The sequence below is a fragment of the Oncorhynchus keta genome, chromosome 19, assembly GCF_023373465.1.
Source record: "Oncorhynchus keta strain PuntledgeMale-10-30-2019 chromosome 19, Oket_V2, whole genome shotgun sequence".
Taxonomy (NCBI): domain Eukaryota; kingdom Metazoa; phylum Chordata; class Actinopteri; order Salmoniformes; family Salmonidae; genus Oncorhynchus; species Oncorhynchus keta.
The window spans coordinates 58,633,637-58,658,654 of record NC_068439.1 but is presented as its reverse complement, the minus strand read 5'-3'; the positions used below and the strand labels follow the sequence as shown (position 1 = coordinate 58,658,654).

At 39.6% G+C, this 25,018-nt stretch overlaps 2 protein-coding genes across 2 annotated transcripts in view; both read left to right on the top strand.

The window, feature by feature from the left end:
* Positions 1-25,018, top strand: part of LOC118397791 (snRNA-activating protein complex subunit 1-like) — a 246,241-nt gene that overhangs the window by 33,058 nt on the left and 188,165 nt on the right. The window lies entirely within an intron of this gene.
* Positions 1-25,018, top strand: part of kcnh5a (potassium voltage-gated channel, subfamily H (eag-related), member 5a) — a 127,661-nt gene that overhangs the window by 1,311 nt on the left and 101,332 nt on the right. The window lies entirely within an intron of this gene.

Here is a 25,018-nt window from a genome sequence, read left to right as displayed (position 1 = left end):
ATAATGAAGCCCCAAAGTTTGTTGCTTTGATAATTAATGGTAGTGATTTAAAGGCTAATATGAGTTAATGAGGCATACTTTAATAAGCTACATTCATTATTATGAATGTAACATCAACAGCTTTTGGGATAGGCAGCAATATAACTTCACAGTAGCCGAGGCTAAAGCTAGACTGACTATATGCAACTTTAATTTGAAAAACATATGCACATTGCATGCTACAATATGCACAGTAAGGTGAGTTATTTCAATGCGTTTTAGTCATGATATAGCCGGTTGGTTTGTGATGTGGAATTATTATTACTACCAGCCTATCCTAATGTTTTAGTGCCAGGCTACCACCTGAGAAGTGAATGAGTCAATTGAAGAGGCGCTACACTACATGACCAAAAGCATGTGGACACCTGCTCATCGAACATCTCATTACAAAATCATTGCTGCAGGGACTTGCTTCCATTCAGCCACAAGAGAATTAATGACGTTGGGCTATTCATCCCAAAAGGTGTTCGATGGGGTTGTGGTCTGGGCTTTGTGCAGGCCAGTCAAGTTCTTCCACACTGATCTCGACAAACCATTTCTGTATGGACCTCACTTTGTGCACAGGGGCATTGTCATGCTGAAACAGAAAAGAGCCTTCCCTAAACTGTTGCCACAAAGTTGTAAGCACAGAATCGTCTGGATTGTCATTGTATGCTGTAGCATTACGACGTCCCTTTATAAGAACTAAAGGGCCTAGCCCAAACCATGGAAAAACAGCCCCGGACCATTATTCCGCCTCCACCAAACTATAGTTGGTACTATACATTGGGGCAGGTAGCATTCTCCTGGCATCCGCCAAATCCGACACTTGGCACTGCGCATGGGGATCATAGGCTTGTGTGCAGCTGCTCTGCCATGGAAACCCATTTCATTAAGCTCCCGACGAACAGTTCTTGTGCTGACGTTGCTTCCAGAGGCAGTTTGGAAATCGGTAGTGAGTGTTGCAACCAAGGACAGACAATTTTTACGCGTTATGTGCTTTAGCACTAAGTGGTCCCGTTCTGTGAGCTTGTGTTCCCAACCACTTCTGGGCTGAGCTGTTGTTGCTCCTAGATGTTTCCACTTGACAATAACAGCACTTACAATTGACCGAGGCAGCTCTTGCAGGGCAGAAATTTGACAAACTGACTTGTTGGAAAGGTGGCATCCTGTGACAGTGCCACGTTGAAAGTCACTGAGATCTTCACTAAGGCCATTCTACTGCCAATGTTTGTCTATGGAGATTGCATGGCTGTGTGCTCGATTTTATACAATGGCAATGATCAACAACATTTGCATAGAAGTAGCTTATTTTATAAAAGTGTGCGTTGTCTCTTTAAGAGGGGGTGGCCCATCTGAGCTCAAGTCACACACACAGTCAGTTTGCTGAGGCAATAGATAATCTTTAAAAGACGTGAGAGACAGATTAAGGGAATGAAAAAAGTTTTGGTGGCAATCAGCTTTGAAATCAGTTTTTTTCTGTTATGGTTTGCATATAATCTCAAACAAAGTACAAGGGTAGTGAATTGATGTTCGTTTCAGATGTAAGCTAGCAAAGAAAGTTAGCCTACAAAGCTGAAAGCTTCTTCTTGCATTGTAAAGTGTCCTAGTCTGTGGGAACATTGTTTTGGGAACAGTAATTCAGATTCAACATTTCTACATGCCGTGTCGCATTATTCAATTGTGCTAACTTCTTTGCAGCGAGAGTGGGAAGCTAGTATGCAGCCCAGACTTCCGGTGCAGGCTAATAGGTGGTGGGCCTATGCCAAAAACAGTGAAGTTGATTGATCTATATCGAGGGAGGAGCTGATTTTTTTTTTTTATATGACAAATACATATTCTTATGATTACTGTAAAATGTATTGGCACCTTAAATGATTTTCCCCTCGTGATGAAGGCAGCCAATGGCCCGGCTTCTATCTAAGACGTAAACACAGCCTCACATGAAATCGTGATCTGCTGTCAGTGTGTTAAGAGGAACTAACGCTAGCTTCCAAAGACTGAAAGAAGAAAAATATCTGTTTTCGAGTGCACTTGAATTATGCAGCATGCAATAGGAATGGTTTTGATTATATGAAGAGGTAACTCTGTTGACCATTTATCCAATTTATTGAAAGTTAGCTAATGTTACCATTGACTAGCTTAGCCAATACTGTAAACATCAATGTGCCTGCTCAGGCAGCTAGTGCTTCATTAGCTATCTCTCTGTCAGTGAATTCAATTTTGAATCATGTTTTGTCATGATGGTTTCATTTCAAGTAACTATCTGCAGGCTTAAATAAACATTAAATCATACAAGTTGCATAGAAATCTAAATAAAAACATGTAGATAGATGTATATGCGACAGCTTCATATGCATATTAGCTAGCAATACATAACCCATACAAATATAGCATACCTTGAAATTTAAGGTATGGAGAATGATAGAGGCTGTAGGATTATAGAAAAAGCAGTAGGGAAATGAATGTATGATTTTCAAATACTAAATGTCCTTTTAATGTGAGTATATTTAGGTGGTTCAAACTATTAACATTCCTACTAACTTTCTAAAAGATGCCGATGACAAAATCTGGCCAATCCCTTCATTTTTCTAATAGCTATGACTGAGTGAGACATATTTTCCATAATGTATGTTTCATGCATATACATTTGAACAAAGAACACCATACCAAATAGTGTTTCACCATTTATTGAGTACGGACACAAATAGTAAAGGTGTCTCAGGCAGTATTTGAAGTATCTAAATATAGTGTAACCAATCAATGTATATCAGGTGCCATGGAAGGCACAATCTTACAATGTTGCAGTCCAGAAATGAGAGCTTTACCATCTGCCAAACGCCTGAGCCTCTGATGGAGACTGTACAACCGTCATCAACGCATGATTCCTCCTCTCTAGGAGCATTTGTGTGCCCTGGCCCCATAGGAGACAAGTGCTTTAGCAGAATGCAATCTAAAGCTTGTATGGTCCAGAGACTACTAACTCTACCATCTATGGCAAAAGCCTGGGCTCCTGACAGGGACAATAGAATTCTCACCGGTGCATTTTATGATAGTAAAATAATCTGTCACCTGTCAAACTGATTCTAGATTGAATTTAGTCTTTGAGATGCTCAAACTAAAATGCACTAGACAAAATCCACAAAGACAACACTCAAATGCATATGTGGACTCAATGTCTAATTAGTGACAGCAGGGCTAGTTCAAACTGCAGGACTTGGTGAATAGCTCATAGGAGACAAAAGTGAGAGGCAAGAATGAATACAATAAATCATCGCAGTAAAGGAATGTAGTTTGTGAGCTAGAAAATGAACATCCTGACAGTCTGAGGCAGGGTGCTCTGCATTCATCCTACTCCAACTATAGACAGGAATAATGTGGAATTTCCTATTTGTCAGTATGAATTCATCTAGTCGGTCCTGCCTTGTCTTTACACTGTGTGTAGTCTTATATTATTACTTGGAATAAACTAATAACTAAAAGACTTCTTATCCCGGAATGACATGCTAGCTTGCGCTCGATAAAATTCTCTGCTCCTGCTACATAGCAACAAATCTACTTGTTGTAACTAGCTGGCTAACTAGAAAGCTAGCTACATTACTACGGTTGCTGCGTTCTACGGTGGGAGTCATTTTACAGCTCGCTTTGATGGTATCATGTTTCTATAACTAAATATTTAGATTACAAAACCCCCAAATTACTTTACCTGATAGAAGTTTGTCGGATGGAGATCTCTCTCAAGCTGTCACCAGCTGTCTACTAACTTAAATACCCGGCGGCTTTTGCCTGTACAGCTAGCGAACATAGAAGTAAGTATTTAGAAAAAAAATTGAAGAATTTACAACAACTGGAAATGTGTTCAGAATAAATAAATACACACAATATGGAAAAACCATCTCCTCCCTCGAGAGATAGTGTTCATCTCGAAAACTAAAGCAGATGTCTTGTTATTACCCACTGGCTATATGTGGAGCAACCACGCCACAACTTTCTTGTTAACAAACTATAGTTTTGGCACGTCGGGTAGGACATCTACTTTGTGTATGACACACTTATATTTCACTGTATCACAATTCCAGTTGGTCAGAAGTTTACATACACAAAGTTGACTGTGCCTTTAAACAGCTACCAATGCTACCAAATACTAATTGAGTGTATGTAAACTTCTGACCTACTGGGAATGTGATGAAAGAAATATAATTCTCTCTACTATTATTTTGACATTTCACGTTCTTAAAATAAAGTGGTGATCCTAACTGACCTAAGACAGGGAATTTTTACAAGGATTAAATGTCAGGAATTGTGAAAAACTGTCAATGTATTTGGCCAAGGTGTATCTAAACTTCCGACTTCAACTGTACATTTCTGCACTTTGCTTACAGTTGCAGTAGGAATAAAGTAAATGTTCGACAACTTGAATGTATTATTGCTGTACAATGACAGTATGCTGCTGTATTCTGATGACAGTATACTTTAAAAGTATGATATTTACCGCATTTTAACTGCAACTCAGTAAGTTAATGTAACTTTGTAGGATAACTAATACAGTAAAATAATGTAAAAGTATGCACTGTGAGCACACTTGGGACTCAACTGGGATTTGAACTCACAACCTTTTGGTTTCAAGCAACCTGAAATGTTCCTGCTATGCCTCAAAAACTGTGGGCATGTCAAAGATTGGCCACAGATTTTGTCAATAATTATCTGATTATTTGATAACACCAATGTAATAAAAAATAGCAGTGCTAAGGGACACTTGATGTGAAGTGTGCATAAATGCTTTGGGGATATGAAGTGCATTAATGTTGTAAAATTACAATAACTGACTGGCTACTGAGTTGCGTTTAAAATACACAAAATATATATAATTTACAAGAATGTATTTTAATCAGAATACAATAGCATGCTGTCATTTTACAACAACACCTTAATTAAACTGTAAAACATATAGTTTAGCTGTAAAAAATACAATATATGTTTTTACTGTGTTTTCACTGCAGCTCAGTAGATGGTAACGTACTGTCAAATTACAGGAAAAGTGCATTATCCTATAATCATAACTGTAATTGCAAGTGAGGCATGCTGAGATAATTTACCAGACGGTCCAAAAATTGCTCAAATGCATTGTGATTGACACAGTAAAGTTCCCAAATACATCAAAAGAATGACACAGTATGATTTTTTTTTTACACCACATTTAACAGAAATTGCCAAAAGTGTAGAGGGTTGTACCTAGCACCCAAAATGGTTTGACATGGACAAATGAAGAACCCTCTGAACAACCTTTCTCATTGGTTCTACCTGGAACCAGAGGGTTCTTCATGAGGGTACTAGCAAGCACCCTAAAGGGTTTGCCTACAGGGACGAGGGTTCCTCATGAAAGGGTTCTAAATGGAACTCAATGGTTCCATGTTTCCTCTATAGGGACAAATCAAAGGGTTCTACGTTGCACTCAAAAGGATTCCCACGGTGGGACAAATGACAGATTCCTCTTATCTCTAATCTTTTAACAATCTCTATCATACCCACAGACCTGATAGTGTAGAAGGAAATTCAGGCCGCTGGCAACCAAGAGGAGTTCCAAGTAATCAGAACACCGCAGCATACAGTACCTCACAGTAATGACACTGCCCAAAAAATACAGCCCAAAAAATACAGTAACTTGTATATTTACCTTTTAATGCAACCAGTAGCCAGGATTATTTTGATTTTTTTTTTACAGTTAAATTAAAAAAGTTTTTGTTCCTAATGGAACCGTCTGCGGATGGTTACGCTATACAAATAACCAATATTAAAGGTTATCCACAGCGCAAAGAGGGTTCCCCTACTGGGAAAAAATGAATAGCCCTTTTTCTCAGAGTGTAGCCTACTCAAACAGTAACTGTTCAAAAAATAATTGTTTAATACACACATTGAATTTGCCTCTAAAATCCGTTTTGTTACAATAAAAAATATATATAAACACTAAACAGCAGCTGTACGGGCTATTTATGTCAGTCTTACTATTTACACATTTAAATGACAGCTAGCCTATCTGTATCCACCAGGGAAGAGCTTGACATACCCTCCTTCAATAGTAAAGCTAGGCATACATTAGATAACAACAATAATCTTGACATCTTGGCAGGACTCACATTATGCGAAATGTCTGCATAATGTTGTCATCCTGAAATCTGTGACCGGTGTGCTCACTCTACATTGCAACCTGGCTCTAGACCCCTCCCTTTCCTGCTGGGCATGGCACCAGTGGCTTTAAGAAGTGTCATCACTACCGGAAATGTATGTAGTGTCAGAAAAATTATCGGGACCTAAGATGCCCATAATTACACGTCTCTCACCTGCTCATATTACGCAACGTACGACTACACAATTTTCCTGCGCCTTCAGAAATTTACCGTGGATCCCAAATCATTGCAAAATCTCAGTTTAAAATCGTGTAATGTATGGCCATCTTAACACGTTAGTGGGTGTTCATTTGTCTCTCTCCCTTGCTCTCTCTTGCTCTCAACTACAGTCTTGGCTACAATTACTGTTGCCCCTTAAGTGGCTTTTTAAATTAGTTATTGTTTTAATGTTGGTATAATATTTAAAATGACACATCGTTGATCAGCCATAGTAACTTTTAAAATGTTGTTGAATGTAAAAAAAAAAGAAGAAAATTAAATCACCACTATGATGGGCCAATCGCGGTAGGCCTAAGCATATCCTCAATAACAATTATTAAAAATGAACAATGAACATATTTTAATTCACCCATTATTGTCTCACATAAAATGGACAAGGAACCTCTTACAAGAATTGTAATCTGAATGAGGAGTTGATTGTAAGACGGAACTGAATCACAACACACCCCTTTAAAGCTTAACGAGAGCATGCAGTGTTTTCATGCGTCTGAAAAATATACAGGTGTAGCATTGTGCTTTTTTTGATGGACTCACTGCAGTGAGAGCAATGCCACTTTAGTTATACTTTACTGTACATATTGAAGCATCTTGGTGCCTTTTCAACCCTCTCCCCAGTACATTTGGTTAAAAAAAAATTGACAAGCTAGTTTCGTGAACCCAGTCGATGGCCTCTCCATTCTATGTTGGTGTTCACGATTCAGGACTCCAGAGTGGGATTGTGAATTAGCCTGTCTGTCCTTCAGTGCTCATCCTCATCACCTTTCAATCCACCGGTGGACACTTTTCCACTAGGACAGGTGACACATCCCCCCTCTCTAAATGGCCCTCTGTTTGCCTGTTGTGGCAGAGTATGCCTCTGACCCCTACACTATAGTTGTGGCACAAACCACGATTCACCACCAATCATGCACTCTCCTCAGTAAACAAACACTCTTTGCCGATGGGACATTCATTGTACGATGCAGTTTGGTTAGGAAACTATGGAGGGAGGTCATCGTGGTGATGGTCCTTCTGCTCTTTTCCCCCTGTCACTGCAGTTTTCTGGATCATTGTGGTGACTTTTCCTCTTTTGCTCCGGTTATATTACAATCAGGGAGTGGAGACCATCATACTCATCCTTTAAAGGTTTCACCATGGGTTTGTGACATTGACTTTTGTACAAGTAAGAGACTGAATATGAATGACTTTAACTGAACCCTGGGTGGCACCTGTAGGCTGCCTAATAGCCTGATGACAATCGGTGACTACAGTGCCTTCAGAAAATATTCATACACCTTGACTTATTCCACATTTTGCTGTGTTACAGCCTGAATAAAAAATAGATTAAATAGATGTATTTTCTCACTCATCCAATCACAATACCCCATAATGACAAAGTGAAAACATGTTTTAAGAAATGTGTTAACATATAAAGAAAATTAAATACAGAAATATCTAGTTTACATAACTATTCACACCCCTGAGAAAATACTTTGTAGAAGCACCTTTGGCAGCGATTACAGCTGTGAGTCTTTCTGGGTAAGTCTCTAAGAGCTTTTCACACCTGGATTGTGCAACATTTTTCAAAATTCTTCAAGCTCTGTCAAATTGGTTGTTGATCATTGCTAGACAACCATTTTCAGATCGAGCCATAGATTTTCAAGTTGATTTAAGTCAAAACTGTAACTGGGCCACTCAGGAACATTCAATGTCTTCTTGGTATGCAACTCCAGTGAAGATTTGGCCTTGTGTTTTAGGCTATTGTCCTGCTGAAAGGTGAATTAATCTCTGAGTGTCTGGTGGAAAGCAAACTGAACCAGGTTTTCCTCTAGGATTTTGCATGTGGCTTGTTCCATGCTGTTTCTTTTTTTACCCTGAAAAACTCCCCAGACCTTAACGATTGCAAGCATACCCATAACATGATGCAGCCACCACTCTGCTTGAAAATGTGGAGAGTGGTGCTCATTAATGTGTTGTATTAGATTTGACCCAAATGTAACACTTTGTATACAGGACAAAAAGTTAATTGCTTTGCCACATTTTTTAAAAAGTATTACTTTAGTGCCATGTTGCAAACAGAATGCATGTTTTGAAATATTTGTATTCTGTACAGGCTTCCTTCTTTTCACTCTGTCAATTAGGTAAGTATTGTGGAGTAACTGCAATTTTGTTGATCCATCCTCAGAATAAAACTATTACAGCCATTAAACTCTGTAATTGTTTTAAAGTCACCATTGGCCTCATAGCGAAATCTTTGAGGAGTTTCCTTCCTCTCTGGCAACTGAGTTAGGAAGGGCGCCTGTATACTTGTAGTGACTGGGTGTATTGATACACCATCCAAAGTGTAAAGAATAACTTTTAATGTTCAGATGCGTCTGTTACTTGAACTCTGGAGCATTTATTTGGGCTGCAATTTCTGAGGCTGGTAAATCTAATAAACTTATTCTCTGCTGTAGAGGTAACTCTGATTGTTCCTTTCCTGTGGCGGTCCTCATGAGAGCCAGTTTAATCATAGCACTTGATGGTTTTTGCGACTGCACTTGAAGAAACATTCTTGAACTTTTCCGTATTGACTGGCCTTCATGTCTTAAAGTAATGATGGACCGTCGTTTCTATTTGCTTATTTGAGCTGTTCTTGGCCTTGGCCATGTCTTCCTTATACCCCCCTCCCCCCACACACACTTTGTCACAACACAACTGATTGACTCAAATGCATTAATACGAAGGAAATAAATTCCACAAATGAACTTTTAAGAGGGCACATCTGTTATTTGAAATGCCTTCCAGGGGACTACCTCATGAAGCTGGTTGAGAGAATGCCAAGAGTGTGCAAAGCTGTCATCAATGCAAAAGGTGGCTATTTGAAGAGTCTCAAATGTAAAATATATTTGAGTTGTTTAACACTTTTTTGGTTACTACATTATTCCATATGTGTTATTTAATCGTTTTGATATCTTCACTATATTCTACAATGTAGAAAATAGTAGAATTAAAGAAAACCCTTAAATGAGTAGGTGTCTTAAAACCTTTGAACGGTAGTGTATATTAGTCAAGTCTTTGTCCAGCCATGACTTCAAGAAACAGGATATTACAGTTATTCAGTTCTCATTGATTGGATGGTCTCGAACGGAGCTCGTCCAGTTTGTTTTCTAGTGATTGTACGTTCGCCAAAAGAACAGAGGGTAGAGGCGGTTTATTTTCTCGATGATGTAGTCTAGACAATGGACCCGCTCGTTTGCCTCTCTTGCGCAATCTATTCCTCTTTCGAGGCACGGGGATTAGGGCCTGGTCTGCAATGAGGAGTACATCCACAGCTGCCAACTTGTTGAAGTAGAAATCTCCAAATTGAGGTTAGTGATCGCTATTCTGATGTCCAGAAACTGTTTTTGGTCATCGGAAATGACGGCGGAAATATTATGTAAAAGAAAAGTTCAGATCAGTGTAAAAAATAACATAAAATAACAGAATTGGTCCGGAGCCCGTAAAATGGGAGCTCTCCACTTCAGCGCCATCTTCACATTTGAATGTTGTTTATCCTAACCTAGTTTTGTAGGATTGGGTATAACCATGCTGTTTTAGCATGCATATACATGTGCTATAACAGCTTATTACATTTCTGCCTCAGTAAAAAACATTTGCCAACATCTGCTTTCATTGACAGCGCTCTACAACTTAAAATCAGATTGAATCCTCTCCTAATTCTGTGCAACCAACCATCCAGGTTGTCCACGCAACTGTATATTGACGGGATATTGCACAGTGATCTTAAGCTTGTAATTTCATGTTTCACTTTTGGGCACTCATCATGCAAATAAACTTCAGCCATGCACCTCCACTACAGGTGTAAGCCATTTTTCTCAGATGAGACTAAATCTCTTAAGGGGGTACATATATATATATATATATATATGAAAATAGAGGGGTAGAAACAGTTTCTCTTTTTCACTGCATATATTAAATAACTTCAGTGCTGAATGAGTGCTGTTCACCCCCCTCAAATCCCAACCCCTTAGACCTGGGGCCATTGACTGATGGGGTTTTGTATCTGGTGTAAGTGTCCCGTGTGGGGTCGAGTGTAGGCCTCTTGTTTTGCACAACTGTCCATCTCTCCCCATCCAGAAGAGAGCAGCTCCTTTTTCATAGGGCTTACATAAGACTACTCGCTATAGCTAGGAGCCATACTCAGCATGCAGCATGGACTGGTGCATTACAATAAGTAGAAGGGGTGTGCTGAAAAATAGGGGGCAAGGGCTAAGGGCTCTATTCAATCTGTGTCGCTGAAGCGTAACGTATTGCGTGATAGAAAGTTGAAGGTCATTTCTGGTTGAGCCAACATATGCAGCGTTTACCGTGAATGCAGTTTCCGCCGACACGGGAACATTGTGCTTTAGCGCTGAACTTCTGCGATACGGATTGATAGAGCCCTAAATCAGTGAATTCAATTGGACAAAACAGAGACAGAGATGGGGATAGACTAGAAGAAAGGTGGAAAATGACATGAGGGAAAGACGGAGAGGAATTGGAGGAATCAGGAAACTGGAAGATGGTACTGAGGAAAGTGGGAGATATAGGTATTTATTCGACCGATCAAAAAAAAAACATTGGTGATAGAATAGAGATAGAGAAACAGTGTGTGGTGGAAGACAAAAAAGGTAAATCAGGTACTAAATTGTTTGTTCTAGGAGGATGTCTCTTCATTTTAAGGTTGTTTTGTTTCACAAAGAGCTGACTCTTCCATTTGTTGTTTACCGAAACCATGCAGGCACGACAACCAAACTGTCTGCCGTGGTGGCACTTTGCCTCCTGCCTCATGAATATTACAGTTGCCTTTGAATATGTATCAGTAAATCAGCTCATATTTCTAGTGTATACCCACTACATAGCCCCATTGGGTAATTAAAATGTGCCCTGGAAGCATACTGGCATATACAGTACCAATCAAATGTTTGGACACACCTACTCATTCAAGGGTTTTTCTTTATTTTGTACTAAGTAATCATTAATGATTTACATTTTCTCAATTTAGGCCTATCATTATGCCACTGCATGACAATGCACATGTATTATAGTCTACAATTGTTATTGTCTTTGAAGCCAAAGACAGGATGTGTATTTGGGGGGAAATGCTCTAAATAGCCAGTTGTTATTTTCATAACAATACATGAAACCAAAATTGAACTAGCCTACTGGGGGAATTAATGAAAATATCACGACCTATATTTGAATAGTAATGAAGCAGGCTTGAGGAGCGGTGGGTGAACCATCCATATCTACCTTCGTAACATGGATGAAGCCTGAGCTGGAATGTGAAGCGAAACTGCTTGCTAATTTCAGAAAAGCCTGAGTACATCTAGCATCGAGCCGTAGTTTAGGCCTGTGGCAGTGACTACCGGGCAAAACGATTTGAGACTTGCTGCCACTCCAACCTGTCCCCGAAATACATTAAATTGTGGGGAAACTATTACTACCACCACCACATCAGTTAAATTGGCACAGCACTCTCACTAACGGGTGGAACAAATGTAGCCTCTTACAAAGCACACCTCAAAATATGTTAATGAGCCAGAAACAACAATACCATGCACCCACTAGTGGTAAAATGTTTTTTTGGCACTCCAAAAATACTGTACACCATTAAAAATTCAGGCAATTCTTTCCCTCCCACATTTTTCCACAATGCACCATAATTGACAGTATGCTGCAATATGCTCCACGATAAGTGTGCCAATGCATTGTAGAAATCACAGTTTTCCATTACCATGTAATATTCGGTATAATTCACTTTTGTAAATCAACTGGCAACTTCAGAAAGTTTCCAGTTGACAATTCCATAATGCTGTGCTGTGACAGTAATGTACTGTTAAACCAAAGTTCCTTTGGTATTTACGCTAAATTTACCATTTACCCCTACAATCACCCAGAGTGCATTGCCATATATGGCATTTTACTGTAAATAATATGGTACTTTACTATTCGTTTTTATTGTATAATACTGTAAAAACAGGCAGATTTTTTTTAACAGTGTAGTTATCAGGTATGTTAGCGTATTTGACTAACATAAACGTATATTAGTTTAAATTAAATGAATCGGCAAAGCTAATGTAATAACTACCTACCTTGACAATCCAACTTCTATTGTGGCGATATCCCTGCCAATAAACTGCGCTGCCTTCAAAGTGAATGATTTTGTGACAGTTGCTTCAAAACTAATTTCAAAAGTTGGAGTAGTTTTCTTGGAATGATTCTTGGAATTAATAAATAAATAAACACATTCTTGCAAAACAATATGATGTATTGTGTATTTCTGACACTGATATTGTTCTCATTGCATATTAACACTTTTGGATGACTGCTCATTTAGTACCTTTACAAATATGAACAATTATCTTTTTATTTATTTATTAATAGCTAAATGTATCCCATGTATTTATTCAAACACCATTAACTCATGTTGATTTATAGAACCTTTATTATAAAGTGTAACCTTGTCTTTTTTTCTAAACTAACCACCTTTTTCAAAAGGTTGCGGTGATACATTTTGTGATATCAATGGTAACATACTGTGCAGGTCAAAAGCAGAAGCTTTCTCACTAGTTAGGTATTCAACATTCTCGCAAAGGTAAAAGTCAAATGTCCCTTGCACTGCAAAAATACTTGTTTAGATAAGTGTATTCAACAAAACAGTCTTGACAGTAGGAGACAAACACGGAACAGAATGTTCATTAAAAAAAACATCTTTGAGTTGAATGAATTGTATCTTTAACTTATCCCATCAACCCAGTTAACAGTTTAGATTAAATAGGGCCCTTATTCTGAGAACTGGATAACAGCCCAGCAGCTGCAGCCCTGCCTCCCACACGCACCGGGAAAACACGGTGCTGCATCTTTCATCCAAAGCAATATGCCTCCTATTCATCACCCTCATGATAAGCTGTCGCCAGCACCACCACATCATAAGCCCACATATATGCTGAAGGAGTGTCTTTGTCCCGTAATAACGACAGAAGGACCCTGAAAACATTGCCGTGGTTAAGCCTTGCATGTGACGTCAATATGCATTTTTTAGCACCTCAGGTTTGGGGCAAATCTAATTCAACACATTACTGAGTACCACTCTCCATATTTTCAAGCATAGTGGTGGCTGTATCATGTTATGGGTATGCTTGTAATTGTTTAGAACTGGGAGTTTTTCAGAATAAAAAATATACGGAATGGAACTAGCCACAGCCACATTCCTAGAGGAAAATCTGGTTACTTCTGCTTTCCACCAGACACTGGGAGATTAATTCACCTCTCAGCAGGACAATTATCTAAAACACAAGGCCAAATCTACACTGGAGCTGTTTAACATGAAGACAGTGAATGTTTCGGAGTGGGACAAGATAGTTTTGACTTAAATCTGCTTGAAATTCTATGGGAAGGCCTGAAAATGGTTGCTTAGCAATGATCAAAAACCAACTTGACAGAGCTTGAAGAATTTGAAAAGAATAATGGGCAAATATTGTACAATCCAGGAGTGGAAAGCTCTTAGAGACTTGCCCAGAAAGACTCACAGCTGTAATCGCTGCCAAATGAGATATTTCTGTATTTAATTTTCTATACATTTGCTTACATTTCTTGAAACATGTTTTCACTTTTTCATTATGGGGTATTGTGTGTAGGTGGGTGATAAAAAAACATATTTAATCCATTCTGATATCAAGCTGTAACACCACAAGTCCAGGGATATGAATACTTTCTGAAGGCACTGTACATTTCAAGATTGATATAACGCAGGTATTTTTATTGGGTTTTGATGCAAAGTCCTTATTTGTTTCAATGTCAACTGCAGTAGATGCTGACACTGAAGTCTTCACTTTGTGCTCTTTGATGCGTAATGTACAGTGATTGAATTCCTCTGACTTTTGCACGAGAACTTGAGATTTGAATACTGACATGTTAACTATAACACACAAGCTACCCTACTGTACACAATATGGAACAACATCAGAGTGCAATGCTAAACTGCCAAACTATGACAGCGATTAGCCTGGCTGTAGTGGAGTCTAAGTTACTTCTCTGGCTGTATCAGATGTTGCTCTTCTTTTGTGAGAGGAGGGGGGTTTATCACCAGTGACAGTGGGCACATAATTAGCTACATCTGAAGGCTCCGATCTCGGGCCAAGATCTGGGTCACCTCAGCCCTTGGGGCCGGTCCATTCCTCTGACCCTTGACCCCTGAGGCCACTAAAGCTTTAGCCACAGTCTATCAGCTTCTATAATGAGCCCTGGACTCTTACAGATTTACAGAGTGGGAGCAAGGCAAGGAGACAAGAGAGAGTGGGAGAATGAGGTTTATTCAGCTGGAGATGGATGCTGCTGCCCCATTTAGTAGCTGTGTCAAGTCCTCCTCTCTCCATCCCACCTCCTCTCTCTTTCTGTCTTTGTTACTCTCACTTACTTGTTTCTTCACTCGCTTGCTCGCTCCTTCACTCTCTCTCTCTTTCTCAATACACAAAAAAGGGGATTTGTGTCATAATAGGTATGTAATGTTTGGAATAAATGCCCTGATTCCATCAGAGTGCTATGCCATTGTGTCCTGTTTAGCTGTCTATTTTTGGTCTTTCCTGAAGAAACAGTTTTTTGCTGAATCAGTTCTCAACTGGGGAGAGACAAGAGTTACTAAAAAGTTGCTAAGTTGTGTAGAAAAAAATAAGAGTCCCTAAAACCTTAATTACCCTAGAAGCGCCAACCGGTGTCAAAAACGTTGTAATTTTAAAACTTTTTTTATCCTAAAAGTGTAGGACTTTATCAAGCAACTAGTTACCCCCTCATTTGTAGATATTTTTACCACAAAGAAGAAAACAACTCTGTCCCAATTCCATCTGAAAGATGGATCTTTCAAGCTACCATTATCTCACAGTCAACCTATGAGTAACTTGCCAATCAGTTCTGAAAGTACGAGCATTTTTTTAATGTTCCAACTACTAGCCAATCAAAGCAACATTGATATTGCCCCACCCCCAAAAAGCCAAACATAACACAATATCTGCCAATTAATTTCCAGCCAGATTGTTGCTCCTCTCTGTCTGTTTTGGTGCACCTGTTTATCTATCATGCTATATGTAGCCTGCAAACCTGCAAAGTAGGTTTACCTGGCAGAACTATATAATTATTTTTTGTATCAATTTGGTGGTGATTGTTTTCAGTGCAGTAGGTGTAACAGCAAAAACACCAGACTGACACATCCCTCTCTTGCTAGATTCGCAATTAAGGGGGAATTACATGTATTTTTTTATTACTATGATCTTGTCTTCTGATGATATTTAAGCATTGACATGGACTCAGAACATCTATTTTAGTTGTTTCTCTATGAATAATTGTAATATTGAGAGTAAGAAAATAAATAATCCCAAACCAGGAAAAATAAAACAGAGAAAAGAGAAATCGGGAAAAGAAAAACTTTATTTTATGGGGCCCCCTTAGTTGTTTATTAACCATTATTTTACCAGGTGTATTGACAGAAAACACATCTCTTGTACACCATGGACCCGGGAAAGAGTTGCAGGGTAAAGGAGAAGAATGTACCCCTGGTATAGAGACATTGACTGGGGGCTAATATATATTTATATTTTTGAGTTACATGGGCAAAAATATGGGTACAACTGTACAACTGCAATTTGACCCGGAAAGTGACCACCCACTAGGCATAGACCTCAGTTAGGAAAATATTCAGATCCCTTGACTTTTTCTACATTTTGTTATGTTACAGCCTTATTCTAAAAATTATTTAAATTTATATATTTTTTCTCATCAATTTACACACAATACCCCATAATGACCAAGCAAAAATAGGTTTTTAGAAATACCCTTTTACATAAGTATTCAGACCCTTTGCTATGAGACACAACATTGAGCCCAGGTGCATCCTGTTTCCATTGATCATCCTTGATGTTTTGACAACTTGATTGGAGTCTACCTGTGGTAAATTCAATTGATTGGACATGATTTGGAATGGCACACACCTGTCTATTCAAGGTCACACAGTTGATAGTGCATGTCAGAGCAAAAAGCAAGCCATGAGGTCGAAGGAATTGTCTCTAGAGCTCAGAGACAGGATTGTGTCAAGGCACAGGTCTGGGGAGGGTACCAACACATTTTGAAGCATTGAAGATCCCCAAGAACATAGTGGCCTCCATCATTCTTAAATGGAAGACGTTTGGAACCACTAAGACTCTTCCTAGAGCTGGTCGCCTGGCCAAACTGAGCAATCGGGGGAGAAGGGCCTTTCTTAGGGAGGTGACCAAGAAACCAATGGTCACTCTGACAGAGCTCCAGAGTTTCTCTGTGGTGATATGTGAACTTTCCAGAAGGACAACCATCCCTCCAGCACTCCACCAATCAGGCCTTTATGGTAAAGTGGCCAGACGGAAGCCACAATTTAGTAAAAGGCACATGACAGCCGGCTTGGAGTTTTCCAAAAGGCAACAAAGACTCTCAGACCATGAGAAGCTATATTCTCTGGTCAGATGGCATGATGGCATTCCTGAATGCCAAGCGTCACGTCTGGAGGAAACCTGGCACCATTCCTACGGTGAAGCATGGTGGTGGCAGCATCATGCTGTGGGGATGTTTTTCAGAGGCAGGGACTGGAAGACTAGTCAGGATTGAGGAAAAGGTGAACAGAGCCAAGTACAGAGAGATCCTGAAAACCTGCTCCAGAGAGCTCAGACTGGTGTGAAGGTTCATCTTCCAACAGGACAACGACCATAAGACTACAGCCAAGACAATGCTGGAGTGGCTTTGGGACAAGTCTCTGAATGTCCTTGAGTGAGCCAGCTAGAGCCCGGACTTAAACCCGATCGAACATCTCTGGAGAGACCTGAAAATATCTGTGCAGCAATGCTCCCCATCCAATCTGAGAGAGCTCAAGAGGATCTTCTGAAAAGAATGGGAGAAACTCTCCAAATACAGGTGTGCCAAGCTTGTAGCGTCATACCCAAGAAGACTTGAGGCTGTAATCTCTGCCAAATATGCTTCAACTAAGTACTGAGTAAAGAATCTGAATACTTATGTAAATATAATATTTCAGTTTTTATTTTTAATACATTTGCCAAAATTTCAAAACTTTTTTTGCTTTGTCATTATGGAGTAGTGTGTAGATGGATGAGAGAAAAAAAACAATTTAATACATTATAGAAAAAGGCTGTAACGCATCAAAATGTGGAAAAAGTTATGGGGCCTGAATACTTTCCAAATGCACTGTATATGTGACTTGCTCTATCATAAACAGTCACTTTGACCCCGAAACACAGTTTTAAACTGTGCTGGAAAGAGGAGAATGCTAGCTTTCTAATGAGACCAACATCATCTCTCTACTCCAAATATCAAGTGAGTTACGTGCCACCTGCTGATTTGGCACCAAATGTTTTGGAGAAAAACACAGTCAAAGTTTGCAGTTACTTTTAAGACATTTATTCACATAATTAATAAGAACTATTTTCTTAATACCAAACATAATACATGAAATCCATTGACATGAGTGCCCATGTTCTTCTTTTTCTCACTCAGTCAAGCTCACACACACACACACACACACACACACACACACACACACACACACACACACACACACACACACACACACACACACACACACACACACACACACACACACACACACACACACACACACACACACACACACACACACACACACACACACACACACACAGGCTACATATAAATTACATCTTGCTCTTGCATCATTATTGCGCACCCACATACATGTACAGTGGGGCAAAAAGGTATTTAGTCAGCCACCAATTGTGCAAGTTCTCCCACTTAAAAATATGAGAGACAAAATGAGAAAATAAAATCCAATTGTAAGATTTTTTATGAATTTATTTGCAAATGATGGTGGAAAATAAGTATTTGGTCAATAACAAAAGTTACAGAAAACGTTTGACCTCTGTCATTACTTTGTTATATACCCTTTGTTGGTAATGACAGAGGTCAAACGTTTTCTGTAAGTCTTCACAAGGTTTTCACACACTGTTGCTGGTATTTTGGCCCATTCCTCCATGCAGATCTCCTCGAGAGCAGTGATGTTTTGGGGCTGATGCTGGGCAACACAGACTTTCAACTCCCTCCAAAGATTTACTATGGGGTTGAGATCTGGAGACTGGCTAAGCCATTCCAGGACCTTGAAATGCTTCTTACGAAGCCACTCCTTCTTTGCCTGGGCGGTGTGTTTGGGATCATTGTCATATCGAAAGACTCAGCCACGTTTCATCTTCAATGCCCTTGCTGATGGAAGGAGGTTTTCACTCAAAATCTCACGATACATGGCCCCATTCATTCTTTCCTTTACACGGATCAGTCGTCCTGGTCCCTTTGCAGAAAACAGCCCCAAAGCATGATGTTTCCACCCCCATGCTTCACAGTAAGTATGGTGTTCTTTGGATGCAACTCAGCATTCTTTGTCCTCCAAACACGACGAGTTGAGTTTTTACCAAAAAATCTTGTTCTGGATCATCCAAATGCTCTCTAGCAAACTTCAGACGGGCCTGGACATGTACTGGCTTAAGCAGGGGGACACGTCTGGCACTGCAGGATTTGAGTCCCTGGCGGCATAGTGTGTTACTGATGGTAGGCTTTGTTACTTTGGTCCCAGCTCTCTGCAGGTCATTCACTAGGTCCCCCCGTGTGGTTCTGGGAATTTTGCTCACCGTTCTTGTGATCATTTTGACCCCACGGGGTGAGATCTTGCGTGGAGCCCCAGACAGAGGGAGATTATCAGTGCTCTTGTATGTCTTCCATTTCCTAATAATTGCTCCCACAGTTGATTTCTTCAAAATTGCAGATTCAATCTTCCCAGCCTGGTGCAGGTCTACAATTTTGTTTCTGGTGTCCTTTGACAGCTCTTTAGTCTTGGCCATAGTGGAGTTTGGAGTGTGACTGTTTGAGGTTGTGGACAGGTGTCTTTTATACGGATAACAAGTTCAAACAGGTGCCATTAAAACAGGTAACGAGTGGAGGACAGAGGAGCCTCTTAAAGAAGAAGTTACAGGTCTGTGAGAGCCAGAAATCTTGCTTGTTTGTAGGTGACCAAATACTTATTTTCCACCATAATTTGCAAATAAATTCATTAAAAATCCTACAATGTGATTTTCTGTTTTTTTTTTCTCATTTTGTGTGTCATAGTTGAAGTGTACCTATGATGAAAATTACAGGCCTCTCATCTTTTTAAGTGGGAGAACTTGTACAATTGGTGGCTGACTAAATACTTTTTTGCCCCACTGTAGTTGTTGACATAGTGGACGATTTGCTGAATGTCCTCGTAGGACAGCACCCATTTGCTGGCTAGAAGACCCCGATACCTCTTCTTCCTTGGAGCCACACCATGTTACTTGTTGAACTTTATCACTGCAGTCAACTTTTTGTGGAAATTCTGAAACCAGAAGAGATAGGATTTAAAACATGCCTTTAATATGTGCTGAAACACTATGTATTCTCAGCTCTTGTATTTCTATTTATGATAGAGCCTACTACCTCATGAACTTTATAATAATGTTGCTGCCCCAGTAATAACAGAAACATCAAGTTGTTTTACTCAAGAAAACTAACGCTTGTAAGAACTTGAATGTTTCTCTGCAGATTTGCTGGCTATCAAGGAACTATGATGTTCTCTGTTTGGTTTCTTTTTGTTTTCTCCTTTTTGACCATTTCCGTGAAGAGGTTAATCAAAACTGCGATGTTGCCAATGAGCACTAGATGTTTTTCATCTATAAAATTATTATTATTTAACACACACGCACACTTTTTAACTAGTATTGTAGATGTGTCATTTTTGATATAAAGGTATGGGAAAATGTCATACACTGAACAAGAATATAAATGCAAAATGCAACAATTTCAAAGATCTTACTGAGTTACAGTTCATATAAGGAAATCAGTCAATTTAAATAAATACATTAAGCTCTAATCTATGGATTTATGACTGGGCATATTTCAGAGATATGATAACAAATGTTAGGCTGGGTATCAGTCAAGTAAGACCTGATGAGAACGATGGTATGTGCCCTAGCCTACCACACAAAGGCACTATGGATTTATGTTCCCTGGTTGACACAGACATGCTCAGGAAAGTGATACCTGCCTTCTCGATCCTATTCCCACCAAAATAGTTTTTAATTGCATATCCGAAGAAGTGTAAACCACTGCACTAAAAACTGCTATGGTGAAACTCCTTCTGAAGAAAAGTAATCTAGATTCCTCAGCTCTTACATATTTTTGGCCAATCTCCAACCTTAAGCAAAATTCTGGAGAAATTGTTTTTAAAACAGCTGAATTATTTTGTATATTTGAACAATTCCAATCTGTTTTCTGGGCCCACAACAGCACAGAGACATCCTTAGTTAAAGTGGTAAATAATCTTAGAACCAACACAGATGCCACACAGCTCTCTGTCCTTGTACTCTTGGATTTAAGTGCTACATTAACCTGGAGAGGTTGGTTGGTCCCTCCGGTCCAGTTCTGAATAGGTTTAGGACTTATTTAACCCGCTAAAGAGTGTTTTTGTCACCCTTGGTGAACATAACTCAGCGAAAATACACATCACATGTGGCGTTCCACAAGGTTAGATTTTGGGTCCGGGTACTGTCCGGTTTATATACTGTATGTTACCCCTTGGCAGTGTTGTCAGAAAGCATAGTATTGATTTTCACTGCTACGTAGACGATACACAACTTTATATTTCTTTGTATCTAGAGGATTTCAGCTCCACAGATACATTATTAGACTGTATTAGTGATTTAAATACTTGGATGGCTCACAACTTCCTCCAGCTAAATAAAGGCAAGACCGAGGTACTTATTGTTGGAGCCAAATCACAGAGCGAGAATCTGGCCGCACATTTTCATTCACGGGTAATAAAGATAAAAAACCTAAGTGTTATTTTAGATTCTGAACTCAATTTCGAATTCCACAAATAGCTTTTTACCACCAGAGGTACATTGCCAAGGTGTGGCCGTTTCTCTCTCAAGTTGATACAGAGACTCATCCATGCTTTCATTAAAAGCAGGCTTGACTACAGTAATGCTCTCCTGTCTGATCTACTGAAGTAAGCCATTGGTCAGCTGCAAAACATACAGAATGCTGTGGGAGGGGTACTGACCAAGACCAGACGGAGAGCACACATTTCCCCTGGTTTTAATGTCTCTGCACTGGCTGCCTGTGAGTTTTAGAATTCATTGTAAGATTATTTCATTGGTTTTTAAATCAATACACGATTGTGCACCCAAATACATGTCAGACATGGTTTTAAGCTATGTCTCTCAGGTCCTATGGCACTGGCCTTTTAACTATCCCAAATCCTAGGACCAAGAGGCATGAAGAGGCAGCTTTTAGTTAATATGCCCCCAGCCGAAATGGTGGACATTTTTAAGAGATCTTAAAACACACATTTTTACCTTTGCTTTTCCTTAGGGTGCTTTTTAGTCATTCAGTTCATATTGTTATTGTTTTTTACCCTCTTATGTTTGTTGTGAAGTAAATATTTAAGTTTTTATTTTCATTGTTTTTATTAGTTTTTTTCCTGTGAAGCACAATTTGTTGCATTCCAGGTCTGAAATGTGCTGTATAAATAAAGCTTGATTTGATTTGATCTGGGCAGGGGTGTACTTGGCAGCCAGGTCCACCCACTTGGGAGCCAGGCCCATCTAATCAGAATGAGTTTTTCCCCACAAAAGGGCTTTATTACAGAAAGAAATACTCATCAGCACCCCCCACACCGCCTCAGACGATCCCGCAGGTGAAGAAGCTGGATGAGGAGGTCCTGGGCTGGTATGGTTACACATGGTCTGAGGTCGTGAGGCCGGTTGGACATACTGACAAATGATCTAAAACAACATTGGAGGCAGTTAATGGTACAGAAATTAACATTAAATTATCTGGCAACATCTATGGTGGACATTTCTTCATTCAGAATGCGAATTGCACGCTCCCTCAAAACATCTGTGGCATTGTGTTGTGTGACAAATGTGCACATTTTAAAGTGGCCATTACACAAGGTGCACTGTGTAATGGTCAAGCTGATTAATTAGCTTATTGGTATGCCACTCCTGTCAAGGGGAAGGGTTATCTTGGCAAAGAAGAAATACTCACTAACAGGGATGTAAACAAATCTGTGCACAACATTTTGGAGAAATATACTTCTTGTGCGTATGGTACACTTGGGATCTTTTATTCCAGCTCATGAAACCTGGGACCAACACTTTAGATGTTGCGTTTATATTTTTGTTCAGTGTTGGTCATTTCATGCATTTATGTAACCTGTCTTTAGGACAAATGGGACAAATATAAGCACCCATCATGCACGCATGCATACACACACAAACAGATCCCATAAGTTACTGCAAATGTTTTATGCGCTACACATTCCTCATCTCTCTCTCTTGGTCGCTCTCATGTGTTCTCACACACACACACACACACACACATGGCTTTAATATAATATCAAGCTAGCTAGTCAGTTTACTTGTGCCTTATCTCACACACACACACACACTGACACGGACACTGACAGATAGGCAGACACAGAAACACGCATACATTACACTTTACTCACTCACAGCCAACAAAACTTGACTAATAGTTAAATGGCAAGCACTTACCATTGGTGAGTTAATTCATCTGGTCACTTTTCTTGACCATCTCCTCATGGGTAAAAAGCAAATAGTAGGGCTTTCTTTGTTGGCCTTGCAAGTGCACCTGATCTCGTGAGCCTTTTCAATTTCTTTCCCAGCATCACTGATATATTCCCCGTTGACCGACTGAAGCACCTTAATTGACGGATCCACCATTAACGGGGATCTTCCTCAGGTGCCTCCTCGAGGGGCTCGGCCTCGACTACAGTGAGCTCGTTTGAGTCGCTGTCTGCGAAGTCGCTGATGGTGACGCTCTCCGGGTTAGTGTCAAAAAGTCGTTTCCAATACGTTGACGCCACTGATCGTCTGAACCAGTTCCCAGCACAACATTATTATATAAAAATGTCGATTTCCGATTTCTCTCTCTCGGGAATCCATCGATGCAGTAGAAAGCTAAGCTAGTTAGCTAAGGTGTAGGCAGTAGTGACAGTGTAACTATGTGTGATGGGTTTTGAAGTGCGAGAGAGTGTAACCTGAAGTACACTTTGTTTTCACGTGGTTGATACGTTACTGTAGCTTTTGATTGGGCAAACAGGAAAATGAACCGATTGAATAGCCTATTGTAGCTTGATTCAAAATATATAGCTAGCTAGCTAGTTTGTAATTCATTCATGATTTCGGAATAGGAGAGGGTTGTAATAGTGCAGTTAAGATACAGCTGTGAAAGCCTGATATTTTGCAAGCAAACTGAACCAATGTGAAATTGCTTCGTTGCTATGTCTCATCCTACGTTTATAAGATTAAAAACTATATTTATACTCTGAATTTGGCAATAATACATCCAGATTATGAAAGCAAAGACGTTGTTTTGTTAAAACCAGATGAAACCCCCAACAGCGACAAATGTAAATGTTAACAAAAACAGCATTTATATCCAAATTAAGCCATTGCGACTTCCGACGGATTATGATAGAGTGCATCACATATCCTCCGGGGGTTTAGTGGGGCCTCTACCTCATAGGCACCACCTGTTCAGGGGGTGCCAGAGGACTGTTGGTTATTGAGTGCAATGACACACACACAACTTACTTTTTGTAGATTTTGTTGGATCCTCCAAATGTCTCATGATTTTGTCAAACAACTTGTTTTTTATACCTGTGTCCTTTTTTGTATTCTTTGCATCAATATGAACGTATTCGTTTTAACAGTTGTGTTGACTGATGGAAACATTTTCTTGTAGGAGTAATATTTAGTGGTTCACACAGTGGGGGAGGGGAATTTGAACCTCTATCAGAGTGGTGCAATTCAAGCTCAATAGAGGCTGCACATCTTCATGTTATTTGTGTCCTAATTCTTCTGTTCATGTTGAAATACAATACTACCATAGATTTAGTTGACATTTTTATGATTATTCCACTAAAATTGTGTCATTCTATTACAATATTTGTTCGTTAGCTATGACTGACATGCAAGGAATATAGCACGGAACAAGATGGAAGTCATTTTGGCTACCTGTGGCGCTTTTCACAATTTGTGCCCCATATCGGGCACTTTCTGGGTCAAATTAACTCAATAATATAAATACATATTTGGCCTCCAGTCAATATCTCTATACCAGGTTGGAAATCCCATCTTTCAGATGCAATTGGAACTGAATTGATTGCCCATGGAATTCTGAAGTTAGAGCTGAAAGTCTGATAGGGCCCCAGCGCCCATAATCGGATGCCATCTTAGGTCGTACTGGTATGTCAGATTAGAGATACTGGATATAATGAGGAGAGGCCTATGTGTCCGCCCTAACCATGGGATTCGTTGTCCACAAAGCCAAAGATTTTATAGTAGTCCATTTTCTTCTTCTTTATTGGCTGATTGTACCCAACTCGTAGGAGTCCCCACCCAGTTGACTAATTTAAAATGGTGGAAGCCCTCCATGCTTAAATGCTTTATATCAATGTTGAGTCCTCTATCTATCTCATGACAACAGGCACA